An 11,295-nucleotide genomic window follows, 5' to 3' on the forward strand; every position below is an offset into this window, starting at 1 on the left:
TTTAAGATGTCTAGTCTGAAAAGCATTTCCACAGTTAATTAGGGAAAGTATATGCCGATCAAGATGGCTTTGGATTAAAGCATGCATGCAGCGTGCTGAAAGCGGCAGCACCCCAATGAAAGAGTAAAGCTAGGAGTGGCGGTAATACCAAGATTACAAAGCAGGTCAAATCGCTTCTTCTCGTAATGCAACTAGGACCCATTTGCTTCCATCTCTAATTCCATCCCCGTTCTTTTCTGCCACTACTGATTTTTGCTTGCTATTATCCTCCGAGTATTTATCGATCAACAATGCTCGAGATGCATTTTGCGGGCAGATTTTCTTGCGAATAATTTGACTTCATTGAACGACTTTTAAATGCAAATGAGAATGAAACTGTACAAGACAAATATGATTACAAGTATCGTTGTTGTGGACTATCGAGAATTGCTTGGATTTACTACTCTCCATCAGTAGAAAAGTGGTTTTCATTCTTGGCGGTGTGGAAGTAAAGAATGCGAAATGTTTATAAGTATTGGGACAATTCTTAATTGTGAAATTAGTCACACAGGATTACATGACCATAATTGAGTAAGGCTAATTCTACTAAACCATTATTGGACCATCCCTGGCGTGGAAATTAACCTTCCATGGATTCCACACGAGAAAGCGGAATACAAAAACAGTAGCTTCTTATTCCAAGTTACCGTATCTGTGTCCCTAAATAGTGAAACATTGCTCATATAGGAAGCTTGTAACTGACTTAACTTTGCTTGTTTACCGATATCTAATTATTTCATACATGAAATTTACATTGGAGAGCAATTCCTAGTTAAGTTGTAGAAACCAAACATCGACAAATCATGAAAATTATTTAGAACTTAATTGAAAACACTAAAAGGTTGAAGACTGAATTGACACGTACAATAAATTTATGATTTTTTTTTTATAATTATCTCGTTGACCGTATTCTTGTTAAACACCCAATTACAAAAAGTCTGTCATTTCCAATATAATTTTAAATTATGAATTTAATAGCTTGCGGGCTAATTTCGGACGTATACTATTTTAAAAGGAAAAACGAAAGTGTGGCACGCACCAAGGTCTCCTTTCTAACTTTCCAAGTCTTTAAAGTTAATGTGAAAAAGGAGAAATTAGAAAAGTTGGATTCTAAATTGAAACGAAAGAGACTTCTATTTTTCGGGATGGATGTAACTTGTCAGCATGGACTGGAGACATTTGGACGTAGGCTTCACGAATGATTCGCATGTTATTTAACTTATGAGGAGCAACAGTGTATGTAGTCCGCATAATTTATTTTTCTTGGGGAATTGACATTAGTTTATGAGGTATTATTACTCTATCTCTCACTTGAACCAGGTAAAATATAGTACTTAATACACAAGGAGAGAGATGAAAGTTACTCATCATAATAGATCATAGATTCTAAGTATGTTGAAATTTGCTTCGAGTTCTTGAAAAAAAATCGGCCCCTGTAGCCCCTCAGGTTTTTCTACAATGCCATTTGCAAAAACCACTGCAAAATTACTGATCTCATTAAGAGAGGTTGAATGACTACAAATGATGGTCACAGGCTTATCGATAATCATTATTACCATATCAACGGTCTCGTTTGATTTTCTTTTTTTGGTCGGTCCTACTCTATTCCTATTCTAACTCTCACTGTCAGATTTTTGCTTTGTCTCCTTACAGGGCATGGGAGTCGAAACTCACACTTAAAACTAATTTGTCCCCACCCAAACCCTCCCTGAGAAGGTGGGGATTCGAACGCCCCACCTCCTCTTGGGTGGCCACTGGGGCAAATTCGAGTGGTTGTCTCGTTTGATTGAGCTCGATAACTTTTTTTTTTGAATTAGCCAACGCATGGGAAAAGTAGATGATTGGAAACAATATTTGAATGAAAATAAGAAAAGCGAGCTTTCATTAAATCTCTCATGATGTAAATATTTTTGTTGTCAGTCTTTCTTAGCCTAAAATATAAATATGATTTCCAATATCTCAATTCTGGTTCAATTTTTTTCCACGAACGAAACATATATTAGAAAAATGGAAAAGAAAAATGGGTCTTCACGTTTTTTTGGTGTAATCACAACTGAAAACGTTTGCAAATTAACTCAAACCTTTGTCCACGTCAAATTAAAAAAGAAAAGAAAATGGGGACTAAATGTTAAGTTTCTGCGAGAAAACGGCAAAATAATAGCAGTCAATAAGATGTAAAATGAAAGTTTCCGTAATATAATTTGTATAGTTGTCCTCCCATAATATCTTTAGACGCGATAATATAAGTTTCACACATATGATTTAAGCAAGACTTTTTCCAGTGTATGATTATAATAATTATATGGGAGACCCCTAATTTCAAGGTAGGTGCTGATTTGCTCTTCCTTTGACCAATCAAAGAAAAAGCTAAAGAAATAGATTCCAAAAGATACACACTGGGCTCGTGCTGTTGATTGACATGTGTTTCACTTGAAATCCTTTAAGATGTCTAGTCTGAAAAGCATTTCCACAGTTAATTAGGGAAAGTATATGCCGATCAAGACGGCTTTGGATTAAAGCATGCATGCAGCGTGCTGAAAGCGGCAGCACCCCAATGAACAAGTAAAGCTAGGAGTGGCTGTAACACCAAGATTACAAAGCAGGTCAAATCGCTTCTTCTCGCAATGCAACTAGGACCCATTTGCTTCCATCTCTAATTCCAACCCCGTTCTTTTCTGCCACTACTGATTTTGGCTTGCTATTATCCTCCGAGTATTTATCGATCAACAATGCTCGAGATGCATTTTGCGGGCAGATTTTCTTGCGAATAATTTGACTGCACTGAACGACTTTTAAATGCAAATGAGAATGAAACTGTACAAGACAAATATGATTACAAGTATCGTTGTTGTGGACTATCGAGAATTGCTTGGATTTACTACTCTCCATCAGTAGAAAAGTGGTTTTCATTCTTATTCCAGGTTACCATATCTGTGTCCCTGAAATTTACATTCGAGAGCAATTCCTAGTTAAGTTGTAGAAACCAAACATTGACAAATCATGAAAAATATTTAGAACTTAATTGAAAGCACTGAAAGGTTGAAGACCGAATTGACACGTACAATAAATTTATGAATTTTTTTTTTATAATTATCTCGTTAACCGTATTCTTGTTAAACACCCAATTACAAAAAGTCTGTCATTTCCAATATAATTTTAAATTATGAATTTAATAGCTTGTGGGCTACTTTCGGACGTATACTATTTTAAAAGGAAAAACGAAAGTGTGGCACGCACCAAGGTCTCCTTTCTAACTTTCCAAGTCTTTAAAGTTAATGTGAAAAGGAGAAATTAGAAAAGTTGGATTCTAAATTGAAACGAAAGAGACTTCTATTTTTCGGGATGGATGTAACTTGTCAGCATGGACTGGAGACATTTGGACGTAGGCTTCACGAATGATTCGCATGTGATTTAACTTATGAGGAGCAACAGTGTATGTAGTCCGCATAATTTATTTTTCTTGGGGAATTGACATTAGTTTATGAGGTATTATTACTCTATCTCTCACTTGAACCAGATAAAATATAGTACTTAATACACAAGGAGAGAGATGAAAGTTACTCATCATAATAGATCATAGATTTTAAGTATGTTGAAATTTGCTTCGAGTTCTCGAAAAAAAAATAGGCCCCTGTAGCCCCTCAGGCTTTTCTACAATGCCATTTGCAAAAACCACTGCAAAATTACTGAGCTCATTAAGAGAGGTTGAATGACTACAAATGATTGTTACAGGCTTATCGATAATCATTATTACCATATCAAGGGTCTCGTTTGATGTTTTTTTTGGGTCGGTCCCATTCTATTCCTATTCTAACTCTCACTGTCAGATTTTTGCTTTGGCTCCTTCTAGGGCATGGGAGTCGAAACCCACACTTAAAACTAATTCGTCTCCTCCCAAACCCCCTGAGAAGGTGGGGATTCGAACGCCCACCTCCTTGCGTGGCCACTGGGGCAAATTCGAGTGGTTGTCTCGTTTGATTGAGCTCGATAACTTGTTTTTGAATTAGCCGACGCATGGGAAAAGTAGATGATTGGAAACAATAATTGAATGAAAATAAGAAAAGCGAGCTTTCATTAAATCTCTCATGATGTAAATATTTTTTGTTGTCATTCTTTCTTAGCCTAAAATATAAATATGATTTCCAATATCCCAATTCTGGTTCAATTTTTTTCCGCAACCAAACATATATGAGAAAAATGGAAAAGAAAAAAAGGGTCTTCACGTTTTTTTTTTCGTGTAATCACAACTGAAAACGTTTGCAAATTAACTCAAAGCTTTGTCCACGTCAAATTCAAAAGAAGGAAAATGGGGACTAAATGTTAAGTTTCTGCGAGAAAACGGTAAATTAATAGCAGTCAATAAGATGTAAAATAAAAGTTTCCGTAATATAATTTGTATAGTTGTCCTCCCATAATATCTTTAGACGCGATAATATAAGTTTCACACATATGATTTAAGCAAGACTTTTTCCAGTGTATGATTATAATAATTATATGGGGAGACCCCTAATTTCAAGGTAGGTGCTGATTTGCTCTTCCTTTGACCAATCAAAGAAAAAGCTAAAGAAATAGATTCCAAAAGATACACACTGGGCTCGTGCTGTTGATTGACATGTGTTTCACTTGAAATCCTTTAAGATGTCTAGTCTGAAAAGCATTTCCACAGTTAATTAGGGAAAGTATATGCCGATCAAGACGGCTTTGGATTAAAGCATGCATGCAGCGTGCTGAAAGCGGCAGCACCCCAATGAACAAGTAAAGCTAGGAGTGGCTGTAACACCAAGATTACAAAGCAGGTCAAATCGCTTCTTCTCGCAATGCAACTAGGACCCATTTGCTTCCATCTCTAATTCCAACCCCGTTCTTTTCTGCCACTACTGATTTTGGCTTGCTATTATCCTCCGAGTATTTATCGATCAACAATGCTCGAGATGCATTTTGCGGGCAGATTTTCTTGCGAATAATTTGACTGCACTGAACGACTTTTAAATGCAAATGAGAATGAAACTGTACAAGACAAATATGATTACAAGTATCGTTGTTGTGGACTATCGAGAATTGCTTGGATTTACTACTCTCCATCAGTAGAAAAGTGGTTTTCATTCTTATTCCAGGTTACCATATCTGTGTCCCTGAAATTTACATTCGAGAGCAATTCCTAGTTAAGTTGTAGAAACCAAACATTGACAAATCATGAAAAATATTTAGAACTTAATTGAAAGCACTGAAAGGTTGAAGACCGAATTGACACGTACAATAAATTTATGAATTTTTTTTTTATAATTATCTCGTTAACCGTATTCTTGTTAAACACCCAATTACAAAAAGTCTGTCATTTCCAATATAATTTTAAATTATGAATTTAATAGCTTGTGGGCTACTTTCGGACGTATACTATTTTAAAAGGAAAAACGAAAGTGTGGCACGCACCAAGGTCTCCTTTCTAACTTTCCAAGTCTTTAAAGTTAATGTGAAAAAGGAGAAATTAGAAAAGTTGGATTCTAAATTGAAACGAAAGAGACTTCTATTTTTCGGGATGGATGTAACTTGTCAGCATGGACTGGAGACATTTGGACGTAGGCTTCACGAATGATTCGCATGTGATTTAACTTATGAGGAGCAACAGTGTATGTAGTCCGCATAATTTATTTTTCTTGGGGAATTGACATTAGTTTATGAGGTATTATTACTCTATCTCTCACTTGAACCAGATAAAATATAGTACTTAATACACAAGGAGAGAGATGAAAGTTACTCATCATAATAGATCATAGATTTTAAGTATGTTGAAATTTGCTTCGAGTTCTCGAAAAAAAATAGGCCCCTGTAGCCCCTCAGGCTTTTCTACAATGCCATTTGCAAAAACCACTGCAAAATTACTGAGCTCATTAAGAGAGGTTGAATGACTACAAATGATTGTTACAGGCTTATCGATAATCATTATTACCATATCAAGGGTCTCGTTTGATGTTTTTTTTGGGTCGGTCCCATTCTATTCCTATTCTAACTCTCACTGTCAGATTTTTGCTTTGGCTCCTTCTAGGGCATGGGAGTCGAAACCCACACTTAAAACTAATTCGTCTCCTCCCAAACCCCCCCTGAGAAGGTGGGGATTCGAACGCCCCACCTCCCCTTGCGTGGCCACTGGGGCAAATTCGAGTGGTTGTCTCGTTTGATTGAGCTCGATAACTTGTTTTTTGAATTAGCCGACGCATGGGAAAAGTAGATGATTGGAAACAATAATTGAATGAAAATAAGAAAAGCGAGCTTTCATTAAATCTCTCATGATGTAAATATTTTTGTTGTCATTCTTTCTTAGCCTAAAATATAAATATGATTTCCAATATCCCAATTCTGGTTCAATTTTTTTCCGCGAACCAAACATATATGAGAAAAATGGAAAAGAAAAAAAGGGTCTTCACGTTTTTTTTTTTTCGTGTAATCACAACTGAAAACGTTTGCAAATTAACTCAAAGCTTTGTCCACGTCAAATTCAAAAGAAGGAAAATGGGGACTAAATGTTAAGTTTCTGCGAGAAAACGGTAAATTAATAGCAGTCAATAAGATGTAAAATAAAAGTTTCCGTAATATAATTTGTATAGTTGTCCTCCCATAATATCTTTAGACGCGATAATATAAGTTTCACACATATGATTTAAGCAAGACTTTTTCCAGTGTATGATTATAATAATTATATGGGGAGACCCCTAATTTCAAGGTAGGTGCTGATTTGCTCTTCCTTTGACCAATCAAAGAAAAAGCTAAAGAAATAGATTCCAAAAGATACACACTGGGCTCGTGCTGTTGATTGACATGTGTTTCACTTGAAATCCTTTAAGATGTCTAGTCTGAAAAGCATTTCCACAGTTAATTAGGGAAAGTATATGCCGATCAAGACGGCTTTGGATTAAAGCATGCATGCAGCGTGCTGAAAGCGGCAGCACCCCAATGAACAAGTAAAGCTAGGAGTGGCTGTAACACCAAGATTACAAAGCAGGTCAAATCGCTTCTTCTCGCAATGCAACTAGGACCCATTTGCTTCCATCTCTAATTCCAACCCCGTTCTTTTCTGCCACTACTGATTTTGGCTTGCTATTATCCTCCGAGTATTTATCGATCAACAATGCTCGAGATGCATTTTGCGGGCAGATTTTCTTGCGAATAATTTGACTTCACTGAACGACTTTTAAATGCAAATGAGAATGAAACTGTACAAGACAAATATGATTACAAGTATCGTTGTTGTGGACTATCGAGAATTGCTTGGATTTACTACTCTCCATCAGTAGAAAAGTGGTTTTCATTCTTATTCCAGGTTACCATATCTGTGTCCCTAAAATTTACATTCGAGAGCAATTCCTAGTTAAGTTGTAGAAACCAAACATTGACAAATCATGAAAAATATTTAGAACTTAATTGAAAGCACTGAAAGGTTGAAGACCGAATTGACACGTACAATAAATTTATGAATTTTTTTTTAATTATCTCGTTAACCGTATTCTTGTTAAACGCGCAATTACAAAAAAAATCTGTCATTTCCAATATAATTTTAAATTATGAATTTAATAGCTTGTGGGCTACTTTCGGACGTATACTATTTTAAAAGGAAAAACGAAAGTGTGGCACGCACCAAGGTCTCCTTTCTAACTTTCCAAGTCTTTAAAGTTAATGTGAAAAAGGAGAAATTAGAAAAGTTGGATTCTAAATTGAAACGAAAGAGACTTCTATTTTTCGGGATGGATGTAACTTGTCAGCTTGGACTGGAGACATTTGGACGTAGGCTTCACGAATGATTCGCATGTCATTTAACTTATGAGGAGCAACAGTGTATGTAGTCCGCATAATTTATTTTTCTTGGGGAATTGACATTAGTTTATGAGTTATTATTACTCTATCTCTCACTTGAACCAGATAAAATATAGTACTTAATACACAAGGAGAGAGATGAAAGTTACTCATCATAATAGATCATAGATTTTAAGTATGTTGAAATTTGCTTCGAGTTCTCGAAAAAAAAAATAGGCCCCTGTAGCTCCTCAGGCTTTTCTACAATGCCATTTGCAAAAACCACGGCAAAATTACTGAGCTCATTAAGAGAGGTTGAATGACTACAATGATGGTTACAGGCTTATCGATAATCATTATTACCATATCAACGGTCTCGTTGGATGTTTTTTTTTTTTTTTTTTTTTTTGTCGGTCCTACTCTATTCCTATTCTAACTCTCACTGTCAGATTTTTGCTTTGTCTCCTTACAGGGCATGGGAGTCGAAACCCACACTTAAAACTAATTCGTCTCCACCCAAACTCTCCATGAGAAGGTGGGGATTCGAACGCCCCAACTCCCCTTGCGTGGCCACTGGGGCAAATTCGAGCGGTTGTCTCGTTTGATTGAGCTCGATAACTTGTTTTTTGAATTAGCCGACGCATGGGAAAAGTAGATGATTGGAAACAATATTTGAATGAAAATAAGAAAAGCGAGCTTTCATTAAATCTCTCATGATGTAAATATTTTTTGTTGTCATTCTTTCTTAGCCTAAAATATAAATATGATTTCCAATATCTCAATTCTGGTTCAATTTTTTTCCACGAACGAAACATATATCAGAAAAATGGAAAAGAAAAAAGGGTCTTCACGTTTTTTTTTTCGTGTAATCACAACTGAAAACGTTTGCAAATTAACTCAAAGCTTTGTCCACGTCAAATTCAAAAGAAGGAAAATGGGGACTAAATGTTAAGTTTCTGTGAGAAAACGGTAAATTAAATGCAGTCAATAAGATGTAAAATAAAAGTTTCCGTAATATAATTTGTATAGTTGTCCTCCCATAATATCTTTAGACGCGATAATATAAGTTTCACACATATGATTTAAGCAAGACTTTTTCCAGTGTATGATTATAATAATTATATGGGGAGACCCCTAATTTCAAGGTAGGTGCTGATTTGCTCTTCCTTTGACCAATCAAAGAAAAAGCTAAAGAAATAGATTCCAAAAGATACACACTGGGCTCGTGCTGTTGATTGACATGTGTTTCACTTGAAATCCTTTAAGATGTCTAGTCTGAAAAGCATTTCCACAGTTAATTAGGGAAAGTATATGCCGATCAAGACGGCTTTGGATTAAAGCATGCATGCAGCGTGCTGAACGCGGCAGCACCCCAATGAACAAGTAAAGCTAGGAGTGGCTGTAACACCAAGATTACAAAGCAGGTCAAATCGCTTCTTCTCGCAATGCAACTAGGACCCATTTGCTTCCATCTCTAATTCCAACCCCGTTCTTTTCTGCCACTACTGATTTTGGCTCGCTATTATCCTCCGAGTATTTATCGATCAACAATGCTCGAGATGCATTTTGCGGGCAGATTTTCTTGCGAATAATTTGACTTCACTGAACGACTTTTAAATGCAAATGAGAATGAAACTGTACAAGACAAATATGATTACAAGTATCGTTGTTGTGGACTATCGAGAATTGCTTGGATTTACTACTCTCCATCAGTAGAAAAGTGGTTTTCATTCTTATTCCAGGTTACCATATCTGTGTCCCTGAAATTTACATTCGAGAGCAATTCCTAGTTAAGTTGTAGAAACCAAACATTGACAAATCATGAAAAATATTTAGAACTTAATTGAAAGCACTGAAAGGTTGAAGACCGAATTGACACGTACAATAAATTTATGAATTTTTTTTTATAATTATCTCGTTAACCGTATTCTTGTTAAACACCCAATTACAAAAAATCTGTCATTTCCAATATAATTTTAAATTATGAATTTAATAGCTTGTGGGCTACTTTCGGACGTATACTATTTTAAAAGGAAAAACGAAAGTGTGGCACGCACCAAGGTCTCCTTTCTAACTTTCCAAGTCTTTAAAGTTAATGTGAAAAAGGAGAAATTAGAAAAGTTGGATTCTAAATTGAAACGAAAGAGACTTCTATTTTTCGGGATGGATGTAACTTGTCAGCTTGGACTGGAGACATTTGGACGTAGGCTTCACGAATGATTCGCATGTCATTTAACTTATGAGGAGCAACAGTGTATGTAGTCCGCATAATTTATTTTTCTTGGGGAATTGACATTAGTTTATGAGGTATTATTACTCTATCTCTCACTTGAACCAGATAAAATATAGTACTTAATACACAAGGAGAGAGATGAAAGTTACTCATCATAATAGATCATAGATTTTAAGTATGTTGAAATTTGCTTCGAGTTCTCGAAAAAAAAAAATATGCCCCTGTAGCTCCTCAGGCTTTTCTACAATGCCATTTGCAAAAACCACGGCAAAATTACTGAGCTCATTAAGAGAGGTTGAATGACTACAATGATGGTTACAGGCTTATCGATAATCATTATTACCATATCAACGGTCTCGTTGGATGTTTTTTTTTTTTTGTCGGTCCTACTCTATTCCTATTCTAACTCTCACTGTCAAATTTTTGCTTTGTCTCCTTACAGGGCATGGGAGTCGAAACCCACACTTAAAACTAATTCGTCTCCACCCAAACCCTCCATGAGAAGGTGGGGATTCAAACGCCCCAACTCCTTGCGTGGCCACTGGGGCAAATTCGAGTGGTTGTCTCGTTTGATTGAGCTCGATAACTTGTTTTTTGAATTAGCCGACGCATGGGAAAAGTAGGTGATTGGAAACAATATTTGAATGAAAATAAGAAAAGCGAGCTTTCATTAAATCTCTCATGATGTAAATATTTTTTGTTGTCATTCTTTCTTAGCCTAAAATATAAATATGATTTCCAATATCTCAATTCTGGTTCAATTTTTTTTCCGCGAACCAAACATATATGAGAAAAATGGAAAAGAAAAAAGGGTCTTCACGTTTTTTTTTTCGTGTAATCACAACTGAAAACGTTTGCAAATTAACTCAAAGCTTTGTCCACGTCAAATTCAAAAGAAGGAAAATGGGGACTAAATGTTAAGTTTCTGCGAGAAAACGGTAAATTAATAGCAGTCAATAAGATGTAAAATAAAAGTTTCCGTAATATAATTTGTATAGTTGTCCTCCCATAATATCTTTAGACGCGATAATATAAGTTTCACACATATGATTTAAGCAAGACTTTTTCCAGTGTATGATGATAATAATTATATGGGGAGACCCCTAATTTCAAGGTAGGTGCTGATTTGCTCTTCCTTTGACCAATCAAAGAAAAAGCTAAAGAAATAGATTCCAAAAGATACACACTGGGCTCGTGCTGTTGATTGACATGTGTTTCACTTGAAATCCTTTAAGATG

The sequence above is a fragment of the Eucalyptus grandis genome, chromosome 7 (genome assembly GCF_016545825.1).
Source record: "Eucalyptus grandis isolate ANBG69807.140 chromosome 7, ASM1654582v1, whole genome shotgun sequence".
NCBI lineage: Eukaryota > Viridiplantae > Streptophyta > Magnoliopsida > Myrtales > Myrtaceae > Eucalyptus > Eucalyptus grandis.